At 36.8% G+C, this 25,603-nt stretch overlaps 1 protein-coding gene across 1 annotated transcript in view; it reads right to left on the reverse strand.

Annotated features, from left to right (window-relative positions):
* Positions 1–25,603, reverse strand: part of LOC123799284 (uncharacterized) — a 182,402-nt gene that overhangs the window by 27,235 nt on the left and 129,564 nt on the right. The gene's annotated exons all lie outside the window — the stretch shown is intronic.

Here is a 25,603-nt window from a genome sequence, read left to right on the forward strand (position 1 = left end):
AGCATCTCCTTGTGAGGTAACAGATCTCATCATCAAAAGTCTTTTTTACAGGGTAAGACTAGTTCTTTCAGATAGAGGAGAGATTCTGCCTCTGCCAGCATCAGAGGATTTGGGGCAACCTTGTCTATGTCTGCCCAAATGATGCTTTCCCATATTTCAGTGTCCCCACGCTTCTCCTTTATTGTTCTTACTTTAACTAATAGACCTGACAATGCTGAACATCAAATTGGAGCTGAATTCCTGTGCCTCTTACAGCTAGGTCCATTACTCTGCCAGTTGTATCTGATCTGCCACTACTATTTAGCACTCCTAAATAGCCTTTGAGGCTGTTTGGCTTTTCTATACATATTTTAAGCTTTAAAATTCTCCATTTCCATGTATACACTCTCTAGGACCCTAAGTTACATAATCATTATTGCCATGACAGCAACTAAGCTCACAGTTGATCTCTCAATGACTTGCCCTCTACCTGCACCTAATTCCATGCCACTACTATGAATATTGAGATGATCATATTACTACTGTAGGCGAAAAATTATCCACGTCCCACGGCCTAGCAAGAACATTCTCTTGAACTAAGTGAGCAATTCACTCCTAGTATCCCTTCTAATCCCTGGTTCCAGTTACTGCAGACCGGTTTTGGCCCCAAAATAATGAAGTCTCAAATTTGTTATGTGAGAAGAATTTCATGAATGGATCTGTTTACAAAGGTGTGGACAGGTTGTAAGAAAACCATAAAAGGTAGTGCAGTATCCTGGGGCCAGTAACAGCGGGGCAATGCTAATACTTGCAGACCTGAAGCAATGAGGATCATAAGGTGTATCTACTAGGACCCACAAGACAGAGACAGAGAAAGACACAGACACACAGAGAGAGAGAAAGAGAAAGAAGGAGGGAGGGAGCATTGTGCAGAGAGGGCTATCTAAAAGGAGCTGTGAATTTTAGACAAAGGATACATTCATTTTGTGGCACAATGCCACAGTGTAGAAACTAGAGGAATAATTTTTCCTCTCTCCCTCTGAGCTACACTGCAAGTGTTCCCACTGTTCGAACCCTAACTGAAGCCAGAGCACAAGATACCCCACCAATGCAGTCCACGCAGTGTAGCCTCTCAGGGCACAGTAAATGGTAGAAAAGGACAGAGAGGAGATCTGGATGGTCAAGGCAAGACCTTGCATAGTGACTAAAACTCTCCATTCTAAACAAATGCAATCAGATGTAAAGGCCAAGCAACGCACATTTTCCCCCCAGTCATTCCCCTCCCTAGCAGTATTTTCACCTACGCGTTTGCAGATCCTTAAGAAGTCAGTCAAACTATGTACTCAGAATAAAAATTATCAGTGCCGTTATGCTTTATTATTAGATTCTGCGCTCTGAGTGCAAATAAGAACAAAACTCGTATCAGTAGACACAAAATCATGGTAAATACTAGAATCAAAGTACTTTCATTCAGAATAATTTTTCATCTTCTAGTTAAATAAAGGGATAAGAATAAAAAACGGTATTTATATCTCATGGATTTCTATAATCATTTACTATTTTTCCATCTTCTCCATAGTTTTCTTCTTTTGAATAGCTTCATTTGTGGTCTATTTTAAAGATATCTTTCTTCACTGTAAATATAATACCTGTGTTTTCAGTAAACAAAATTTATTTCAATCTCTATCCTTAATATGTAGATCATTTTAACCTACCTCATAAAGGCATACAGTCAATGTACATAAACACAAGAACAAATAAAAACTATGAAAAGTTAGCTGGTAGTTCCAAGTAATATAATTCTAAAATATACCTAAAGTCTCTGCTTTAAAAATAAATAAATAAATAAATAAATAAATAAATAAATAAATAAATAAATAAACAACCATTGATTAGAGTATCAGCTGATGAGATCACTTTTAAAAGTGATACATCCTGAAGATGACAGATAAGTTATTTCTCAAAGGGAGCATTGTTCTGATTAAACTAAGTGTTTAAGTAATTGATTTTATAGCATTAATTGGATATCCACTATGTGACAGGTACTATGCTAGAAGGTGATAGTCTAGTTGAAGAAACTAATTTTTAAGCAAGTACTTATAAATCCATGTGAATCAAGGAACAATCTATCAAATCACGCCTGTAGCTCTTCCTAATAATTTACTTTTTCACAACCGTGTAACTTGAATCTTGTCTGCTCTGCTCGCTGTTCTCCATCTTCCCCAAAAATATGTTCCCTTTTTTCTCTCCAATCATATTTCATCTTCAAAGTTTAACTCAAGCTCTATGTGAACCAGTAAATTAATTCTTACCTTCCTGCTGGGAATATATCTTTACCAAATATCTCTGCTTCCCTTGCTCCTAGTTGGGGCCCTAAGAATGAGGACTGGCCAATGGAATGTGAGTGAGGTAGTATGAGGCACTCATGGGTATAACCTATAAAAAGTCCTGCAATCATTGCTTCATGCTCTCCTACAACCAGGAGACCAGGAGAGTGATATCCAGATTAACTTTAAAAACCATGTATTAAAGCTACAACTTCTGTCACTAGCCTGGATTCTTGATAACTATATGGAGCCAAGAAGACCTTGGACTGTTACATGAACAAGCAATAAACTTCTATTATGTTGAAACTTACATTTGGGGTTCTATTCATTACAACAGTTTGACTTACTCTAATCTGCCTCTTCCGTTAAACTACTTACGGTCATTCTCATTCACACCCCCTGAGCCCTTGTATATTATACCATACCTTACAACACTCATTTGTGACCTCATTTTTTTTTTTTTTTTGGTATAACATTTTATGGGTAGCCTTCTTGTATTTTCTAGTTCCTTAATTCCTTAAACCAAGAATAATCTTATCCCTGAGCATAAACCAGGAGTTTTAGCAAAAAGGGACATGATTATAAAGCAAAAGTGTTAAGTAAAACTTTGTTGTGCAATGAAGTATTAATTTTCCCCAAAAAGAGATCTGCCCAACTCCTGAGAAGTAACCTTTAAACTCTTAGAATTTCCTGAATGGTAGGAGTGTCTTTGGTATCCAGATAGTTTGTGCTACCTGGTAGACTCCTGGTGAGTTTCTAGATAGATTACATTAATGAGATGACTCAAGATGTTAGCTAGAAACATCAGAAAAGAAACATCAGAAAGACTATCCATGTGCTCTGAGTTGGAGTTTCGAACCATGCAATTGCAGCTTGACAACAAAGGAACTGAAGGGGCTGGAGAGACTGAGTTCAGCCACGTGGGTGATAATTTGATCAATCATACCTAGGAAATGAAGACTCGGTAAAAACTGGCTACAGAAGCTTCCTGGGTTAGCAATATTGCATGTGTATATTTTCACACACTGATGCTACAAAAGTAACATGACCCTGGGGACATTGAACCTTCAAGCTTGGAACCCTCCCAGATGCACATTCCTCCCGTATGTCTCTTCCTTTGTCCCATTCTGATTTGTACCTTTTTCTGTAATAAAACTATAATCATAAATGTAGAACTTTCATGAGTTCTGTGATTCATTCCAGCTCATTTTCATATCTGAGGGAGTCCATGGGGACTCTAAAGTTGTAGCCAGCTGATATGAAGTCAGGATGGCCCTGGGGACTCCCAAACTTGCAGCTGGTGTCAAAAGTCTTGAGTAGATGTGGCCCCCGGACTGGAGGATTATCCCCTTAATTTCAAGTTCAGCCAACTCTCTGTACTTGTAAATTTTAAATTTTAAATTAAAAAATCAGTATGAACTCACAATTTTTTTATTCTTAAAAAATAAATTTTATATGTTTTCACACTCTATTCGCTGAAAAGACCTACCTAGAAACAATGATTACCCAGCAGTAAAAATCCCTCTAGGTCCCAGACCGTGATTTTTAAATAACATTTCTGAGTAGGCTTCTTTGATTATTCCATACCTAGAACAGAAGTATACACCACAGATTGGATCATTTTGCTGTGCCAGAAAGTAAAAAGCTATCAAATGGGGTCAATATAAAGTCAACATAAAGGGGCTCACGATAACCTCAAAATAGGACAATTTGAACATTAAAAGGAATAACAACAACAATGAATTGAGACACATCAAATTCAGTTATGAAAACAAAATTTCAACTCATTGATCACTATTAGATATTGCTAAGGCACCAACACCTTATTTTGAACACTGAAAAATAAAAGGGAAAATTAAGCATTTTTCTTCTTTCCTGTACAAATATAATTCTGGAAAGCAAAATAGTTGAGGTAATAATTTTATTTAAAGGAAACTTCCAGGTAAAAAATACAGAAGGAATAACCAAATGAGAAAGTTATCATTCTTACTACTTCTCTTGCCTTTCCTTCCCCTTTCCATTTTCCTTCCACTCCCCCTCCCCTTCTCTTCCCTCTCACATCATCGTCTCTTTCCTTACCAAACAATCAATCCTAGAGTCCTTAGTTTGGCCATTGCAAGTAGATCCCCAGACTCGAGGGCAGCGGGAGACCCATTCTGTTCCAGAGTGAAATGTCCTAAGCAGGTTAAGTGTTTTCATTGTCTACTACTCCATAACAAGTGACCTTAAACTGAGAGACTTAAAACCACACATCTATTATCTCACAGTTGCTATGTGTCAGGAGTCCAGGCACAGCTTAACTGGGTCTTCTGTTTAGGGTCTCACAATCTTGACAGACATCAAGCTTTCAGTAGGAGCTGTAGTCTTATCTGACTTGAGAAGGATTCACACTCATCTCACTCAAGTTGTTGGCAGAATTCAGTTCTAACACTGTAAAGGCATCAATTTCTTGCTGGCTATTGACAGGAGCCCACCATCAGCTCCTAGAGGTTTTCCACAGTTCCTTTTCACACAGGGTTCCCCAACAAGGATGCTTGCTTCTTTACAACCAGCAAAGGACTGAGACCCCATCAGGATGGCCCTACAGTCTTAAACAATGTAATTAGGTACTCAAATTCACACAATAATATATATCCCCGCACCTTTCCCATATTCTATTAGTTTGAAGCAAGTCACAGATCCCACCCACCCTCAAAAAGAGGGGATCATATGAGGACGTAGACACAAGGAGGCATGGATCATGGGGCTAACTGAAAAGTCTGTCCACCACAATAAGAATAATGTTTGCATAAGAGGGCTGCTGTATTTGGAGTGTCAGAACTCAAACTACGAGCAAATGAGTTACCCGTTACAGGGAGTCCAAGCCCAAGAATCCATCCTCACATGGTGGAGATGTCAGAGTCTAAGTAGAGTGAAGAGGACATCCTCACACAGCAGGGACAACAGAGTCTGAGCAGAATGAGGAAGACATCCTTACACAGCCGGGATATCAGGGCCTGGACAGAGTCAGAGGATATCCACCCACTGTGGTGGGCCACTATGGGGAGTGAGAGCATGAACAGTTGTGAGGGTGACTTCAACACCCAAGATGGTAAATTATGTGGTATCAGACTCAAGCAGATTGAGAAAGTTGTCTTTTGGAGGAATGGCTTGAAAAGGGCTGTCAGAAATGGGACAGGGTAAAGAAGATGTCCATGCAGGCTCTCAAACTGGCTAAAATGTCAGAGCTCAAGCTGGGGGAGAAGCATCTGCCCAGAAAAGAGTTATGGGAGTAATGAGCAATCGGGCACATAAGGAGAAGTAATCAAAAAAGTTTTAAAAAAAATCTATCTCAGAGAAAAGAGGAAGAAAACTACAATGAATCCTGTGACTTTAGATGACAATAGAAGTATGAGAGTGATTTTCAATATATTCATATATAAAGAGAAATAAATATTGATGCAAATATGTGTGTATACATCTAAGTAGGTATGTAGCTCCGTCCACTGAGAGGACCTGGGAACAGTGATGTTCCAATAGCAACGAGCACACCCAGTGTCCCATCTTGGTTTTTAAATACTAATCTCCACAAAAAGAACCAGAGATCTTAGGAGAAATAGCTGTTTCCAAATCTGAGCAATTAAAGGACATGGTATGCCTAGATCATCTTATATCAAAAAGTAGGTAAGTATTGGAAAAATAATGTGGACATGTCAAAAGGACACAGGGCCAATTTTCAAGGAACTCTGGTCAAATGGATTTGATTATAAAAATTAAAAATAATATTAGTGGATTATAATTCATTGAGTAAAATAAGAGATTATGTATGAGTCCATATTGCTATCACTTAAAAAATACATTTAAAATTTCATGAAAGAGTACAATGTTTAAATAGTTTCAAAGTACCTCTAATAAAATATTAAGTAATTGCAAAGGGTTAAAGAGGAACTTAACAGTGGAGAAACTTGACAGACCCCATCTTCCTTAATCAAGTGATGAAAGAGAACATCATCAGCAATGGGATGAATCAAAATCATGAGTCACCTGATAGGATGCAATAAGAGCAACAGCAATTTTGTAGTATTTCCACCAAAGATGCATAACCTGAATCTACTCGCCAGGAAATATGAGTCAAACACAAGTTGAAGGACATACAACAAAATAAGTGGCCTATGATCTCCAAGAAAGCCAAGGTCATGAAAACCAAAGAACGACTAAGAAACTGTTCCAGTTCAAAGAAGACTAAAGAAGCTTAAAGACAACACATGATCCCGAACTGGATCCTTTTGTTATGAAGGACATTACTGAAATATTTGGCAAAATCTGAATGAGGTCGAGACTAGATGATAGTAATGTGTCAATATTAATTTGCTGATTTTGATGTTTCAGTTGTGGTTATGTAGGAGAATGTCCTTGTTGCTAGAAATACACACTAAAGTATTAGGGAATGGTTGGGCATCACATCATTTAGCAAACTTTGAAAGACATAGGAAGAAACAATCTTCTTTCTGTACTGTTCTTCCAACTTTTCTATAAGTTTAGGATTTTTTTTTTTAAAGCTTTTAATAGGGGCGCCTGGGTGGCTTGGTCGGTTGAGTACTGGACCCTTGGTTTCAGCTTAGGTCATGATCTCAGTGTCAGATCAAGCCCTGTCTCGGGTCCCACTCTCAAGCAGTTGAGACTCTCTCTCTCCTTCTCTCTCTCTCTCTCTCTCCCCCTCGCAAATAAACAAATGTCTTTAAATTAAAAAAAATAATAAATTACAATCACAATTAAATGATGAATCAGGATAATAACAATAGGTGCTAAAACTATAAGGTATCTTATAACCACAGTATCTTCTAGTTTAAGGTCCCATATGGTCTTCTTCAAAATGGAGGGTTTTTTTCAAAATGGAGGCTAACTCCACCTAAACCAATTGACTAATCTTAGTGTCATTAATCATTAATCAACAAAGGAGAACAGGCTTCATGATGTAATGTATTATGAAGCACACAGTAGCCACTATGAACTATTCTTCCCACACGGTTTGGATCTGAGTCTCATACTGCCTCTAGTTCTAACGACTAGTGAACAGGAAACAGGGAAGAAAGCAGAGATTTTATAACACCACAAGGAAACAATCAGTCAAATCCGGAATGTGGAACATTTTACTGGACAAATTGACTGGTTTCTCCAACAAATCAATTATAAAAAAGAAAAAGCAGTATATAAGCGAAAACTTTAGTACATTAAGAGACTTTAGAGACATAATAACTAAATGTAACTATGGACCTTTTTTTATCCTGATTTCAAAATGACATCACTGTGGTCATCAGAAAAACTTAAGGATTAGATGTAAGTGATTCGAAGGAATTATTGTTAAATTTGTTAGAAATTATTACTATATGATAGCTACATTTTAAATTTCTCTTTATATATTAGAAATGCAAAGCAGTGTATTTATATGTAGAATGGTATGATGGTTCAGATTAACTTTAAAATAGACTGACAAGATAAAAGGTGATAAAATATTTGGCAAAAGTTGATCATTTTTGAAGAGGGATGTAGGTTCATTATACCGTCTCTCCTCTTCTGTGCATTTTTGAAAATTTACATTTTGAAAAAATTAAATATCTATGTAAAAAATTTGCCTCTTCTTTTTCTTAAAATAGCCTTGAATATAGTTATTCTCCTTTAATGATATATATAGGACATCAAATGTTCACATGGAAATTTGGGCAGAAGAAGAAAGGACACAGGAAAATTTTGGCTTGTTTTAAATGGTTCAAAATTTTGAATAATATGGGCTTTAGGAGGTTACATGGCATGGATCAATGGAGAGGAAAACAGCTAGTAACCTGAAGAAAGAAGGTATAAATTTACATTACACATATATACCCTCCTTGACAAAAGGACCCTTATTTAACATTGGGAAGAGGCATTGTCAGTAATATCTTGCTAACAGAAGACCAGTGGAGCAAGATTATGGTGGGATATACTTTAGATTCGATTAAGTCCAACTTCTGGTTAGGAAATAACCAGGTGAATAATGATAGCCATAAATCACACACCTGGCCAGCCTTTCAGATGGCTCTTAATTCTGCACATAATGCTGCAGTCCCAAACTAAATCAGAAATTCCGAGAAGTCCCTTTGCTTCCAGCCCTGATATATAGAGAGAGACCCAGCAGACTTTTCAGGAGGCTTAGAATAAAGAGGTCATTACTAACCCCAAGAGACAGTAATTCAACTACTACAACATGAAATTGTTGTGAGGATGTCCACCGTTTTTCTACAGGTCCAGATTTTGGAACAGATGGCCTCAGAGGTCAGGGATGGACTATCTGCTAAGGAAATCAGTTATCAAGACTTCCAGAGCCATAGAATTAAATTCTTTATAGTCTAAAGAAATACAAATGTTCCAGCAAGGTGGTAAGCAAATTCCTTTGTCAGAAATCAATTAAAAATTTAGAAGTATGTTTCATCAAAAAATAAAATTACTCAATAAGCCAAAACTCTTTTTTAGAACTTCTTTTACTGCACTCACAAAACTCTTCTTTACAGTGGCACCTGAAGAATATCTTTAACCCCGTAAACACCCAGTAACTGGTCTTATACAAATGAAAGCAAGATCGCAAATAGAAGGGCAGAGAAGCTCATCGGGCTTAAACCATGAATATTTCCAATTTAAAAGCAGCAACACAAAAATCTCTATTGAATTCTTTCATCAACAATTGACAGGGATCATTATGCCCTATCTAAAACTGCTAAATCTGAATATCAAAGAGTTTAATGTAGCTTGCCCCAAACCACTCCACTGTTACTACTTAATAGTAAAGCAAATAGCTGCAAATTAAAAACTCAAGTTTCCAGCAGCCTTTGTGTTAGACCTTTTCTTTTCTGTCTTTTCCCTTAAATGGCTGAGTAGCGGAATAAAGGTAATCTTTGGAAGTGAGATAGATGGACAGAGAAATTCAAAACAAATATAGAGTGGATCCAGTTTCCTGCAGGGGAAGGAAACATTACAGAGATATCACTGTGTGTAGAATGAATCTTCTGGGCTTAATATTTCATATTAACTTTTTTTCCGGCTGAAATTTATTTTAGAAAATTCAAGCTAAAACATCTCTTTTGGATCCAGGTGTGTCCTTTACCTTTGGCCTCAACAGGAGTTCTACACATATGAAAGTAGAAATTGGCTTTTTACAGTAGATCGATAAAAGCTCTCTGGGAGTGAGCAGAACGCTTCCCAGAAACACTTCTGTCTTTACATCTCATAAAATGACCTTGATATCTGGAAGGAAAAATATTCTATTTTCCCATCCACTTCTGTTTTCCCATATCACAGAAACTGCACATTGCTTATACCATGCAGTACACCATGACAGCTGGCAAAGAGATTTATCACATTCTGATATTTGTCAGTTTAGAGAAGTCTTGCTGCTGTTCCATTTCACTTGCATGCATCTCAAGAATAGAGAAATCGGCCTCAAATTTTCAACATAAGTAGATATTCCATCAAGGAAGTCAGTAAATATGTCCTCTGTCCTGTTCTCTCATCTTCCCTTTCTTCATTTCCATCTTCCCCTCTCATTTAATTCTCTCTCACATAATTGTACAAAATCGGACATACTATATTTCACAACTGTGCTCACTAAATTTTAACTATGAGCCTTATAATGGATTAAAAAAACATCTTTTGGGGCAAGTCGACACAAACAATGTACAACTTCCAAATAAATTATAGTACATTTAAGGAAAACATTTTAGATTCTATTTTCACAAATCATAATTTCCTGGAAAAAATTTAGACTCAACGAATGCTGTCCCTGGCTTTCCATGAAGTAAATCATTTCATTATTTAGCTAGCATGCCATGGCTTTGCATGAAATAAATAACTTGGGGAAAACTTATGCAATGGGAATTTGGATGTCTTGATCCACATAATCTCAGAGTTACACTTTTTTTAAAAGCCAGTAACTAGGATTTAAAAGGGATAAAAACACAGACCTCGGTTTAAAAATCTTGAGTGACTCCTTTAATTTTCTCAATATCTTTCAATAACTAGCTCTCATTTCAAGGCCGTGTGTGTCTGTACAACTAGGGCAGCGCTATGGAAAATCTAGTGCAACCTTAACCGTTTCCAGGTGGGACATGAAAACGTACACCTTTCCTCAGTCTTATTTTAGATTTTATACTCCAGTACTCCCATGTCAGGCACTTTAGTTAGTGAGTTCAGGCACTCGCTAAGCCCAAAACTTAGCCAGCTCATTCTTATATCTAAATATTTGTTTATACAGGGGCGCCTGGGTGGCGCAGTCGTTAAGCGTCTGCCTTCGGCTCAGGGAGTGATCCTGGCATTCTGGGATCGAGCCCCACATCGGGCTCCTCCGCTAGGAGCCTAATTCTTCCTCTCCCACTCCTCCTGCTTGTGTTCCCTGTCTCGCTGGTGGTCTCTCTCTGTCAAATAAATAAATAATCTTTTAAAAAAAATAAATATTTGTTTATACATCCTTATGTTTGAGTTATCTATAACTGTGCCCTCAATATGGTAGCCATTAGCCACATGTGGCTATTTAAATGCTCATTATAATTAACTGAAATGATGTAAAATTAATTTTATATAAATCAATATATACGTATGGCTACTAGGTACCACACAGACTGTCATTATAGAATTCTTCCATCACCGAAGAAATTCTATTGGACAGAGATTATCTACATTGCTTTTAACTTTGTGCCTACTACCTCTTCCTGTCTCTACAAACCAATATAAACTCTCTCCAGCTAAATCTCATACATCCTTCAGAGCTCCTACTCTACTGATGACTCTCTTATTTCAAAGCCACTTGTTATTCCAATACTATCTTGTATTGCTAAGCATTTCTGTATAGATCTTTTCCCATCAATTATATCCATTCAGTCTTCAAGTATTCATCAAATACCCTACATGGTAGGCACTGTTCTTAGTTCTGGGAGATGATATTTCAGAATAGACAAGGACATGAGCTTCTTGAAATGAGAGCCAATACTTCTTTGATTTCTCTGGTACTTAGAACAAAGTAAGGACACAATAAGTGATTGAAAGAAATACTTAGTGAGCAGCTATAGAAGTCTAAGTGTTAAAAAAACAAACAAACAAGTGAACAATAAAAATAAGGAATATTTTGACAGGAAGAAATTTGATGCCTTCCCACTGGGTCTACAACCTGAATGCTCATCCTTCCCACTGAGTCTACATTCTGAACCTAGTGAATAATTTTCAGAACTATTTTTTAACATCATTGAATTACTGAGGCAATTGTCAACCATATATACTGGGCTATATGTTGAGCACTTTCACAGAAGAGAATATTTGTTTTAACCATAACAGGTGAGGTATACTAGTTACATTGAAGACTAAGGTACTTTATCAAAGATTTTTTTAAAACCCATGGTTATACAAGATATAGTTTACTTCTTTCTCATATAATAGTCCCAAGAGGAGCATTCAAGACTGCTGGGGTAGCGCTGGTCCACAAGGTCCTTTGGGACTATAGGACCCTTTTACCTAGTTGCTCCAATACTCCCCCAAGGTATTATTTTCATCTACACACTTAAACTGGATCAAAAACACATTATGTTCATACTCAAAACAAGGAACAAAAGAGTGGAAATCCGGAATATTTTTAATTTTTAAGCAAACAGGGCAGAAGTTGTCCACATCACATCTATTCCCATCCTACTGGTGATAACTTAGCCATGTAGGAACTCTCAATCAGAAGAATTCTGGGAAATGTAGTCTTTAGCTAGATGGCTATATGCTCCCAAAGAATGGAATAGTAGGAGGAAGAGGAGTCCACCAGTGAAATTACTTTAGCTGTACTATCTAAACAAACTGTTCTGTTAGGTTATTATTCCATTTATACATACCACATTAAGGGACTACCAAAAGAATCATAATTCTAAACATGTGCCTGGTGAAGAAAGCACTATCCTGTTCTGTTCGGGATTCACACTGGCATTTTCTGAAAGTTTACATATACCCTGGAATAAAACTGATAAAAGGAATGCTTACAAATTAAGAGTAGGTTTTAATAAATGCGGTTGACTTACTATATTACTATTTTCTAAAATGACTTCAAAGAAGATCAGCAGAATGCAGCATATATAGAATTGTAAGCACACAGCTCATTTAGCATAAGCTCAGATAAAACTATGAAGCACACAATATATGTCACCTCTTCTTTTTCTCTATTTCAACTCTCAGCATCTTCCCAAGAACAACACCCACTCTTTCTTGAAAGGCTCTTTAAATAAAATCACCAATGCTTTGAAAACTCGTCCATACAGGAAAGATTACATCTGAAAATCCTTAATACCCAAGCATGAATTTGTTCAAGTGATATTCTCCAAGGAATATTTACTTTAATGGAGGTCTTGGGGGAAAAGAACAACTCAAATGACTGATCTGCGGTGCTTGTATTTCAGGATTTAGACTCCTATCCGAGAGAAGTACTTAAGGTAATCTGATCCTTACTGGCTGTTTCAAGTCATGCACTATAAAGATTATATAGGGAATATAAATCATTATAATCAACATACAGCTTGACCTGCCTATATTCACATTATTTGACTAGTAATGTTTGCATCCCCTATTTCCTGCACAGCTTCAAGTGTGCATTTTTCCCTGAGCACAACACTTTCCCACCAACTCTGTTTTGACACTGCTACCAGGGACAAACTATTGAGCTTCATGTTCCCTTAAACTAAATTATTATGTTCTTAGAATCCTGGTTTATGACAGTGACCCAGAAAACTGTGAGAATATTGCCTGCTGCCAACCTTGAGAAATATATCTTATTGAACTCAGTCCTTGGCAATGTCACTCAGCCTCAAATATTAATCCACCCACTTGTCCCAGCTGGAAGCATTGCAATTAACATAAATAAATGATAGATAGATAGATAGATAGATAGATAGATAGATAGATAGATAGATAATAGAAAGTAATATGATTCATGTTCACTTCCCGAAATCCAAAGACTATTCAACCATATCTAAAGGTTGGTAAAAACTTCTGATGGTATTAGAAGCTTTTTAGGAGTAAAATCTTAATAAAGGAAAATATGATGTTCCAAGTTTTTATCATCCCATAAAACAACAATGTATTACTATGTCTCATATTTCTGACTTGACTGGAAGAGCCAAACAGTTTTTCCTTGAAGTATCTCATCGATTACATCCAGAGAGCATCTGGGGCTAAAGTCATCTAAAGGATCCATTAGACCAACATCCAAGATACTTGACTCAGATGGCTGAAAACTGATACTGGCTGTAGGCTGGGGGATCAACTGAAGCTGTTATTTAGAATTCCTACCCATGCCCTCTACATGTGGTTTAAGCTTCACAGTACCTTGGCTTCATTCCAAGAGCATCTATCCCAAGAGCCCAAAAGTGGAAGGTGCCATTCCTTTAAGATCTAGGCGTAAAAACTGGCACAGCATCAACCCTTCCATATTCTATTGTCAACAACGTCCCAGAGCTCACCAAGATTCAAGAAAAGGAACACAGACTCCACTTTTCCATGGAGAAGTGTCAAAGAATTTGTGGACACCTTTAATTGGTCACACATAACTGTACGCTCACTGCACATATAAGCAACAGCAAAGACATCATTAAGAACATCTTGGGGTGGTGGTGCCTGGGTGGCTCAACTGGTTAGGCAATGAACTCTTGATTTCAGCTGGGGTTGTGATCTCGAGGTCATGGAATTGAGTCCCACCTCGGGCTTCGAGGGTGGAGTCTGCTTGGGATTTTCTCTTTCTCCCTCTGCCCCTGCACTCTGTGCTTGCATGCTCTCTCTCTCTCTCTCTCTCTCTCTCTCTCTCTCTCAAAAAAAAGAACTTTTTTTGTGTTATTAGGTAAGTAAACTAAATGTGACATTTCAGAACAAAATAATTTACTTTAAATTACTTCAAATGAAGTTCATCTGGCCTCTAAGGAATTATAAAAGTCTTATTATGATTATTACTTTGTAATTACAGAGTTTTTTTCAACAGAAGCAAAGAACTTGATAATTAAAGTGAGATTGTAAGGTAGCCATGCATATAAAAAAATAAGAACTTTGGGGTGCCTGGGTGGCTCAGTTAGTTAAGCGTCTGCCTTCGGTTCAGTCATGATTTCAGGGTCCTGGGATCAAGCGGGGAGACTGCTTCTTCCTCTCCCTCTGCCTGCTGCTCTCCCTGCTTGTGCTCTCTCACTCGCTCTCTCTCTCAGATAAATAAATAAAATCTTAAAAAAAAAAAAAAAGAACTTAATGGTTAAATTCAGAATCTCCTAAATCGTAAAGGAAAGGAAAAGTGAATAAGTCTTTCATGAAAAAGCGACAAGGATAAATTTTGCATCAGCTACCACCTGTACATGATTCAAAGTGAATTTAAAATAGAGATCTAAATTTCTCCAAAGATATTCTAATTAAACATAAAACATTTGTAAAAAAAAAAAAAAAAAAAAAGTCACAATGGCAGAGACAGGCTGCTTGTCGGTCCCGTTTCTCTTTCCGGGCTTCTGTAAGACTGTATACCATACCCCGTCTTTTTTGCAATTAGTCACCTCTACATGATTGGGTTCTGGTCAATGGAATGTGTGCAGAATGGATGGATGTCACTTCCAAAACTAGCTATAAAACCACCTGTACAATGCTGCATGTTTTCTGTCTTTCCTTCTTAGTGAGGCAGATGAAAGAGATAGAGTGAAGCACTCTCAGTAGTCTCTTGGGGTGCACAAAGACAAGTCCCCCTCTGCTAGAGATCTACCCTGGTCACATCTGCCGAGAGCAAGAAAAAAATCCTTTGTTGTACCAAGTCACTGACAAGCGGTGGTTGCTTGATATAGCCACTGGCGATAAATACACTAATTACAGAAAATAGAAGTTAGTATCTCGCCTCCCTCTTAAAAGAGACACTGTAATCACTCTCTTTGAAATGTTCGATGTATTTTAGAAATTCAAAGTTGACAGACACCATAGATGTCATCTGGCTGATCTATTTTCTCGATACTGCCATCAATGAATGAAACACTTAAAAACACCCGGACTCAGAGCAATATACATTGTAGAAAGCAGGAGCATGGAATTCTGTGTTGCCATGACAACACAAGCCTGATTCCATTTCAAAAAGATCACTAGTTCCCGTATAAAATATAAACTTCTCTTCCAAGCAAGGTTTTTAAAACGTTGCATGCTGAAAGGAAAGTGTTGAACATCTCACTCCAAATAACTGATTACATCCTTTGATACCGTCAATACCAACTGCAAGTAAGAAGCCACTTTGGTTTCTTAGGTGTCCCCGAACATGAGTGCCAACAACAGAATCAAACTTCAGACAGCCCATCATTTACGCCACCGGGAAATAAAGGGGCTTTTCCTGGAAATAAAGTGGTTACCATCGTGAAAGTTCAGTAGTTTCCTCCAAATGAAATGTTTTGAGCTGATAAACTAACCTCATGAATAAACTCATGTCCCAAAAGTCTTGCTGTTTTAAATAAATACAAAATTACATGATACTGATGTTCTTTGAGGCTACGTGATAGCAATACTGTAGATACATATTATTTTGGAATTATAAGTAACCTTACAGACCATTCAATCCCAAGTCTCCGTATTGTGGATTGGGAACTTGAGACTCATTCATGCTGAGTGACCCAATCACAAGATTAATTAATACTATTTTGTAATAATATACTGTTTTTGTACTACTGCACTGTTGATACTATTTTTACACTCTGCAGTGTTTTCTGTTAAAAATAATTAAAGTACCCACATTTCCAGCCATTATTTTAGAAGCCTTACATGATCAATTCTGTAATCTCTAGGGATTTAAAAGAATATATTTTGCCAAGATTCTGCTTCAGTGTGTAAGAGGAACTTGTAATGTAATCTTTTTAACTACAAGGAGATTAATGAAAAAATAAATTGATCCTTTAACTGTTTCAAAATTTTCCTTGTCCTTTAATGTCTTATGACAAAACTGAGACTGTAAAACTCTATCAAGTTTGTATTAACTGTAAAAAAAATAACTATCTTATCTAATGAAAGTATTTATGATATATCCAGTTATAAATATAAAATAAATTTAAGTACATAGCTTCATTATTCCAATTGTATATATCAACTGAGCTACCCAACATTAAAGTTTTATTTTAATGAATAGATGAGAATGACTTTAATTAAATTACTGATGTACCTGAAATGTAATTTAGATATTTATTTCATAAATAGCAATTACACTATGTTATGTTTAGAGCATTTCTAAACTGGCTGAAAGTAATTAGTTTACCTAATTAGGAAGATGTACTATTCAAATGTCACTTACTATTAATTTTCTTAGCAAACTTTTTTTCATTAAAAACATAAAGGTAAATTTCAGTTAAAACCTTCTTCAAATTAATGTAAATTCATAATGAATGAAATTCTAGGTAAAATATTTTTGCATATTAATGACAGCATTTAATTGACGAGAAAATAGTAAGTGTGGGGGAAAATATGTATCATGCTATTTTCTAAAATGGAAAGAATAGGGAAGCTTAAAGAAAAGAGTTTATAAACAAATATATCCTTTTCTACCAGTCCCTTGTTGACTCTATTTTTAAGCTCAGCATTAACGAACAATTTAGAAACTATATCTATTTCAATATTCTGCCCCAATTAATTCCTCGGATATTTGATAAAGGTAGATGGGCAAAACCATGGACAGAGGCAAACATACAGACTGATAGTGTATGGGTTTCCCATCTTTCATGGCCACCACAACCTTCTTTTTCTGAAGTTTTTGTTTCTTCTCTAACTATCCATCTTCTATCACAGCCCAAAACAGTCAGATCATAAGGCAGACCAGCTCCCTCCCGATTCCCCCACCACCGCCACCATCCAAAAAAAAAAAAAAAAAAAAGTTAAAAAATAGATCTAGTCTTACTGCCCCTATTGGCCATAGAGCACTAGGAATAAGAGCTAAAAAAACAAAACAAAAAAAAAAAAAAAAAAAAAACAGCAAAAAAAAAAAAAAAAGGAATGGGATACATACCAGTCAGTTCATCCACTATGCCACAATATCTAATATGATGCTTATTTAACGAATGTTAATTTTTTTTAAACAAATGTTAAATTTAATTCTTCCTTGATGTAACACTTTCTCCATCTTGGCAAAGATAGTATAGCATTGGAAGGAGATTATAATTCCCATTTTTTTTCCAAAAAATAGAAATAATAAATACCCAAAAGGCAAAAATAATTTTAGGAGCAGAAGAAGATCTACAAATTGTCCCTTTATCAAAATAAAAAGATAGTGCACCTGGGTGGCTCAGTCCATTAAGTGTCTGCCTTCAGCTGCCTTTACCAAGGTCATGATCTCAGGGTCCTGGGATTGAGTCCTACATCAGGCTTCTTGCTCAGTAGGGAGTCTGCTTCTCCCTCTCCTTCTATGTCTGCCCCTCTCCTCGCTCATGTTCTCTCTCTCTCTCTCTCTCTCTCTCTTAAAATAAATAAATAAAATATTTTTAAAAAAAATAACACGAAAATCTATTTGGACACATACCTGTGTTGAGTAACTGATGGAATGACATAAAAATGACTCGTATTAATAATAATAATAATGTGGACTATATACTGGCCCAGGATGTTTGTCTCTCTCTCAGTGTAAAAGTTCAACACAATACAAAATGCTGTATGTTTTCTGTGGTTTCACTTTGCTTTGGTTTGGCTTAATTTCCAAATAATGCTTCTGCCCACATAATTTGATGGGAACCAGTAATCAATATTAAAGTGAAAATTCAAAACTTAAGCTTCATTTTAAAAATTATTTCTATTTTTATTATACTCAGAAGATCACAGTGTCCCAACACTACCATCATGGCTGTCTAGAACACCCACGTCAACCCCAGTGTGGGGATTTAGGAACTAATCCACTTCTGCCAGTTAAGCAGCCCTGCTGAAGAGGTTGCCTATTGCTTTTCCCTCTGTCTCCTTCCTCCTTCAACTCTTCTCTGTAACAGCCTGAGCACATCAGCATTTCTCTATAGAAAAGCAGCAGTCATCTTTGAAGATATGCGATGTGCAAAATTGAAAACTAATGAGGTGAGAAAGATTAAGGGTTGTGAGTAATTCATCAGCTAGGAACTAAACAGTAGTAAATGACTATAAAATGGCTTTGAAATATGTGAAAACAAATGGTTGTATTTTGGGTATTACTGACTAAATTCTCAAGCACTAAAAGAAAATAATGCTTCTAAAACTCACCCTTCAAAACTAATTTCAGAATTTCCATTTGACTCTCTTCTGGATGTGTCTTATAACATTTGCTTGTGCGAGGAAGGAACTATAAGCAGCTTTTGTCACCCTCTGGTCAATGCTTAGTGCTTGTCCAATGCCAGTCCCTGAGGGACACTGGCCAGGTCCCCTGGCTTTTCGTTTCCCCTAAAGAAGAGTAGACACCATGTTAGATTAGAAGCCCCACTGACTAAGAAATACAGAGAAAGGGGCATCCATGACTCTTGGGCAATAAAAGCCTCAGGTTTGATTCAGAAATGAGTAGTCTGATTTATTTTGAGTTCAGTTGGTAAGAAAGGGATAAAATTTTTTAACCCGTGAGATTTAAGACATTTGTTGTTACTTGAACAGAGAAAACTGAGAACAATAAAATCCAATTTTCTCACCTTTACCAAGGCACAGAGAAACACCAAAACAGACTACGATAACAGCCAAAGAATTGAAGTAAAATCTACCAATGTAAGTCGTGAATTTTGTAGATTCCCTTCCTATCTGAAGAGAATTTAAGAATGTAAATGAATCTAATTATAAAATAATACATAAGTCTGGATCTCATAAAGTATTATTTTAAGGGTTCTATAATATGGTTGGACATACTCTAAGAACTAATTTGTGTATAAAACAGACATGTTTATGAGTTGGTGTGTAACTCTTTGCAATATATTATATAAAAGTTTCACCTTATTATATTTTTCACTTGGTCAACAAATATTTTAGAGACAGTTACTGCTATTCAGAAGTTTAAATATTATTTATAAGCACATTCAGTAAAATGAATGCCTCAGATAAACAGCACAGAAAGAGCTTTATGGGAAAAAAAGACATAAAAATTAATAAAATCTAGATACCTAAAGACCATTTTTAATGCAGTGGGAAAATGGCACATTGTGTACATACAGCATTTGAATGAATAAAACACTACATACACCACAAACATCTTTATGTAAAACCAAAGCCTTTGATAACAGACACCAAAGACCTCTGTGCATGCCTATGACTATTATATTGATGTGTATGTGAAAATTAGTTAGTCAAATCATTCTGGGTAGCCCTGAGGATAGCTGAGAGACTGCTTTTTAGAAAGGAAATGAACAGTCACACTCAACAGGTTAAAAATGACAACAGCATTCTTTTTGTTTTATTCCTTCTTACTTTGTTAGTTCTCGCCGGTTGAGGTATGGAAGGAAGTAAAAGAAACAAGTCCTTCTCCAAAGATGTTTTAGCGCTCTAAAAGCTACCAAGAATTTAATTAAGTGCCACCTGTTTTGTCTGTAGAAGCTTTGAAAAAAACATCTTAAAGGACTGCTTAGTTTTCATAGCTAGAGTCTCCTAGATCAACCCTTTAAAAAAGCCAAGAATGTTTCCCATATTTCCATCATTAGCTTCTCTCTGTTTGACTTCTAAAGACTCTGCAATTCTCAAGGCAGCCAAGGACCAAAGTGGGGGAGGGGAGGTAGGAAGCAGAGGAATATCAGAAAAAACTCAGCAAACAGCCTCAAAAAGATTTTTTTTTAAGTGAGAAGACAATTGTTTAAAAGTGTCTTTCTCTATTTTTCACTTTGAGATTATTTATCATAATTTCACTTCCTGGAATCTTTCCTTTCTCTTTATCAAACTCCCATTATATTGCTTCTTAGCCCTGAGAAAATACCTACTCCATGTGCCTGGCATATGGGTGCATGTCAGGTCCTGGAGTTCCACCCCTTCGCCCGCCCTCCTTGACACACATGCCCTATGCACACAAAACCACACCTTCAGATATCACATGGATTAGGAAGCTGAGGCCCAGAGAGACAGAGACTTGGCCATTATATCAAAAATCGATTTTTGTCTTCTGGCCAAATGTGGGTTTTTGATATTTTGCACATCTTGTCAACTAACACTAACACAACACCAGGAAACCAGGAAGCTCTATCAACAGAGATGCCCAAGCTTCTCTGGTGACCACTCTATTTACCTTTTTTTTTTAAGAGAATTTACAGTAATAATTCTTGTGTCTTTTGTGAAGACAAAAAAAAAAAAAAAAGGAAGATTGGTAATTCAAACAGCATTATCTAATTATTTCAGATAGCAATAACCTCCCACTAGCTATTTCTATTTCTGATTATTTTATTTTCTTCTTAAAATTCATCTTTAATGACAAAACAAACTATTCAGAATTTTTACCTAAATAAGTTCCTGTATGAATCCTTTTGTTTTCTTTTTCTCCCAGAAATAGAACAATAGTTCAAACTGAGGAAAGAACAAAGCAGATCACCAATCTTAACCTTTATCTGCCAAGTTTCTCTAGAAACCCCCAATTCAAAAACACGTAACTTGCACTTCTACTTCCTAGATCTTTTGTATCTCTGAATGTTTTCCAGCACCTTATACACTGTTGCACATATTAACTGTATTTTTAACTTAAATATATCTTTTTTGATTAATAGTTTAAGCCTGTAGGCCATTCGTTATCTGAAGTAAGCAAAGGAGTCCTTGAAATCACTGCTATATCATAGGGAAAGAGATCTTTCAATAAATAGAATTGATAAACTATGAGACTGAGGACCTCTGCTGGCAAGTTTGGGGCATTATTTTTTTTAACCATGATAATACTGACAAGAGAGAAGGTGAAGGTATCTATTTAATCTGACGTATTCCTGTTTACTTAGAAACCTTCAACTGCCTTCCTAAAAGTTCGTTTACTGTTCCTGTCACATCTTGAGCAATTTGAATCTATAACTTCTTGAACAGTTGCTTTACTTTTTGAAAAAGATACATGGAAGGTAAGACTACTGGAAGAATATTAATTTTGATATTAATGTTTTAAAGCAAATTAAACTTGCTAACGGATAATGCCTTAATCTTTCTTCTACATGGTAGCTACACACACATATATATGTAGATGAAGGTATAAAGATACACCTTCATGATACAGAACATGAAATTTAGTATCAAAAGTGAATAAAATTTTGATAACATAATAAGATATTTCTAATTTTTTCAGAAACTAAACTTACTTCATATGTAATATATACCTAGATATCCTTGGAAGCCAAGGTCCAGAACAAATTTTTAAAGCTTGAAAATGCAATTGGACTGGATTCCCTTCACTCCATTTCACCACTAATGTCACTTACTTATGCATTCCTTCTATTATTTGTAAATTCATAGATTATTATAACTGAAAGAAACCTTAGAAGTCATGTAGTCTCACCCTTTCGTTTTACAAAGAAAAAAAAAATCTGAGGTGAACAACAGCCACTACCTCTTCTTGCCAAGTCAGGGCAAGATGAACAAATAACACTTCCTCAGACCATATTTAATTCCATCCTCTCAATACTCATGTGAGATAGTGTGAGGCATTATATATTAAAATATAATTGTAACTTTACTAACAGCTTTGTTAAATTATATATATATATATATATATATATATGGGAAGAGTGTAAGCCTGTTGCAGAACAAATTGGAAACATGTCATTGTTTCATTTGCAGAAATCACAAGCAGGTTCCGCCACCAGGAGACAGAAGCTGAAGCTTCCTTGAAGAAGGAGAATGAAGCAAAGTGGAGGTGCCACTGATGTGAGCTTGGCGTGTTAGGTGCCTGTACAACAAGCTGCCGGGACTGTGTGCCTGGCAAATGTCAGCTGGTCACGCAGCCTTTTTCACTTCAAAAAAGCAAGAGTCAAATGTCTCACTTCCTGACCCTTCTGTTTATCAGCTACACTCAATGGCTCTTCCCGAACTGGACTGGTGGATACTTAGTAAAGGAATCCCCTCCCAATACACACGTATCCGGGTACTACCTTCCCAGGATATCAAGTGATCAATACGATATGAGTCAGTTAGATAAGTCGAAGCAAGTCTCCTGGCCGCCTGTAAAAGAGCCTTAAAAGTCCTTCTTGAGATGTATCAAATCTGAAATTACCTCTTCTGGTCATTCTGCATAAGCGGTGGGAAAAATGTGTTGGAAAGATAGTTTTGCCTACGTGTAGGTGTGCGTCTCATATGCGTGTGTGAGTATATGTACGTTTGCGTGAATGTTGTGCTATGACTATCAGTGAAAAATCAGACTTCTGGACCCATGTGTACATTGTTCTAAGTCTTTCTCTCTAAAGTCATGCATTTGTAGATGTCCCTTTCTCATTTTGTTTGGAGAGGGGACACAGTCATAATCTTCTCTACCTTACAAAAACAAAAATAAAAAACCAAGGCTTGCAGAGAAGTTGTGAAACGTATAGAAGACCCAAGACTGAAACTCAGGTGTCTCTCCTCTCAATCTAATGCTCTCTCTGCTCCACCACTCCAGAGAATCGTAATCAGAGAAAAGTTGCTGGAGCAAAGAAGCGCTTACGGTATCGAAATAAGGAATAATGTCTTTTTAAACAGGAGTTTAACATTATACACAGCCCTTTCACATATATTATGTCATTATCATCTCATTTAATAAGAAGTGAGTGGAAATAAGGCAGAGGGTTGTTCGTGAGTAAAGAGGAAAAATGAAATCTCTCTCCCTTCTTTTCTCCCATATTGGTACTACTTTCTGAAGTTTAGCTGCGGTCACAAGTGCCTGCCTGAACAAATAGGTCCCAAACCCAACATCCATTACTCTGTGGCTCTGCCAGTGGCATTCTAAGACTCCAAGGAAGAGATCCGTGGCATAATTTAGGAGAAATGTATTCTTTATTCCATCAGTCTCTTTAAAAGCACCATTATATAGTTGTGCTTCTTTATCCTGAGACATCTAATTTTATCTTACAAAAGACTAAAGTACCTTAATAAAATTCAGCTCTAGGAAAGATTATTTTGAGTAGAGATAGTAGATTCCACAGAGCACTCTGCTAGATGTTCCCAAAGCAGTGACATAAAATGATCTCACGGGAATGAAATTTAGAAGAATGAACACCTTAAGGATGAAATTTACTACCATGCTTTAGAATTCTGAGATTTTCTGTAACATTAATTAACCTATAATGCATAATACTACTGATGCTGTTGTTTTTCTAAAGTCGGTTATTACGAAGCAAATGATATGGCTTATAATCCATAGCCAAGCAAAACAAAAGAAAAATGGCACCTACAGATGAACCAAATAAATGTGTCAGAAATGTGTGTCTAAAGAGATTCAGGGAAAAACAAGATCCTTCAAAATAACAGGGGTCATGACAAACAAAGCTATAATCTAATCATTTATGCTCTCCTCTATTTGAAGAAAAATATGGTGCCAGAGGGACGTGTCCTACCAGAAACTTAAGGTGCAGAATCAGAGAAGATGGATGTGTAATCTCACTTCCAAAGATGGTGCTCCGGAGATGTCTCTCATCACGTGGCAGGTGCAGGCCATGTCATTTGGAGAACAGCAGGCCTAATGGGCTCAGTTAAGCCCTCTTGTTCTGATTCCAAACTGCATAAATCAGAAACATTTCAGTTGTGGGTGAAAAAGAATCAACTAAAGGATACTTAAGTAGGAAAGGGAACTTTTTTGGTTAAAACATTTGGTTATAATATTTATGGATGGAGCTGGTCTCTGGCTCTTCAAGAATTCAAACACTGTCATCTGTTCTTCCTTACTTGTTCTCTGCTCTTGTCCCCTCCAACATCCAGTCTCCCAGCTTTACTTTTCTTTGTGCATTTACTTCGTTACTCCTCCCTGAGGCAGAGGACAGAGGGCCATACTCAACACGATCCAAGAGAAAAAGGCAAGCTCTTTTCTCTCCTACACTTTATAGTGACTAGTGTGGGCCATTCTAGGCTCATTTTTTTAGTCAAACACTTTGGCTGAGGGAATTGGGGTATTATGATAGGCCCACTCTAGGTTCCATGCCCACCCCATACGGACTGCTAGCGGGACACTGTTATTGGAAATTCCTAAAGAGCTACACGGAATGAGTAAGAGCAGTTCCTGAAGGAAAAGATGACAAAGAAAACAAGAAATCTGCAACATACACATTCCTCACACAAGCTTCTGCGTAATGTTTATTTTCCACATGGACTTTCCTATTGGGGTAACAATGCAATCGCACCAACAGAAGTATTTCCAATCACTCGCAATTATTGTTCTCAGCATCTGGTTTCCATTTCAGATCCTTCAGTGTTCAGTGAATTTGAGTCAGTCCCCTGAATGCAGCCAATCAATAACTAAACCAACTGCTAATCTAAAAGATGAACTTGAGTAAGTAAAATGTTCTCCTCCCTCAAGATACGTAATCACCACGTACAAAGATTGGTCGTAGTCACATGTGCAATGTTCCTTGTTGTAAATAATGCTCCGTGGAGTTGTATATTCCAAAATTTGCACAAACAAGAACTGTGGCCCTGAGCAGAAACTAGTACAAGCACTTGCCCTGACACGGTTGCTCTGGAAGCAGCTAGGCACTCTAACCTGACATTTGCACTTCTCAAATTCAACAGGGTTCGTGAACATCAACAACATTTCTTAAGTACCTACTTTGTGCATGTGCCTGAACAAAGAGAATCTTTTCTCTAAATCAAATTTTCTCCATTTGCTTTAAAAATAAAGCAAGAAAAGGGGATCTTCAAATTCTTTGAAGAGATAGAATAATCTTATGAACATTAAAAAACGTTAAATGGTATGGCCTACCAGCCTTAAAATATTTTTACCGCTGTCTTAAGTTTTCTTTCTCTCTCCCCCTTCCTTCTTCCCTTCTTCCCTTCTTCCCTTCTTTTCTTCTTTCCTTCCTTCCTTCCTTCCTTCCTTCCTTCCTTCCTTCCTTCCTTCCTGTGAGACAAAGAGAGAGACAGCACAAGTGGGGGGCTGGGAGCAGAGAGGAAGAGGGAGAGAGAGAGACTCTTAAGCAGGCTTCATGCCCAATGCAGAGGCTGACATGGGGCTCAATCTCATGACCCTGAGATCATGACCTTAAGCAGAAATCAAGAGTCAGATGCTTAACCAACTGAGCCACCCAGGTACCCCTGTCTTAAATTTTCTATAATTAGTTTCATTGTATTCTCTCCAAGAGACCTTTATAATGCTTTTTAATTATGAGCACTGTACATTAATTCATGTAACAGAAAAATCATATTAGTATGAT

This window comes from Ursus americanus, chromosome 5, assembly GCF_024610735.1.
Source record: "Ursus americanus isolate L20-20 chromosome 5, mUrsAme1.1.p, whole genome shotgun sequence".
Classification (NCBI taxonomy): Eukaryota; Metazoa; Chordata; class Mammalia; order Carnivora; family Ursidae; genus Ursus; species Ursus americanus.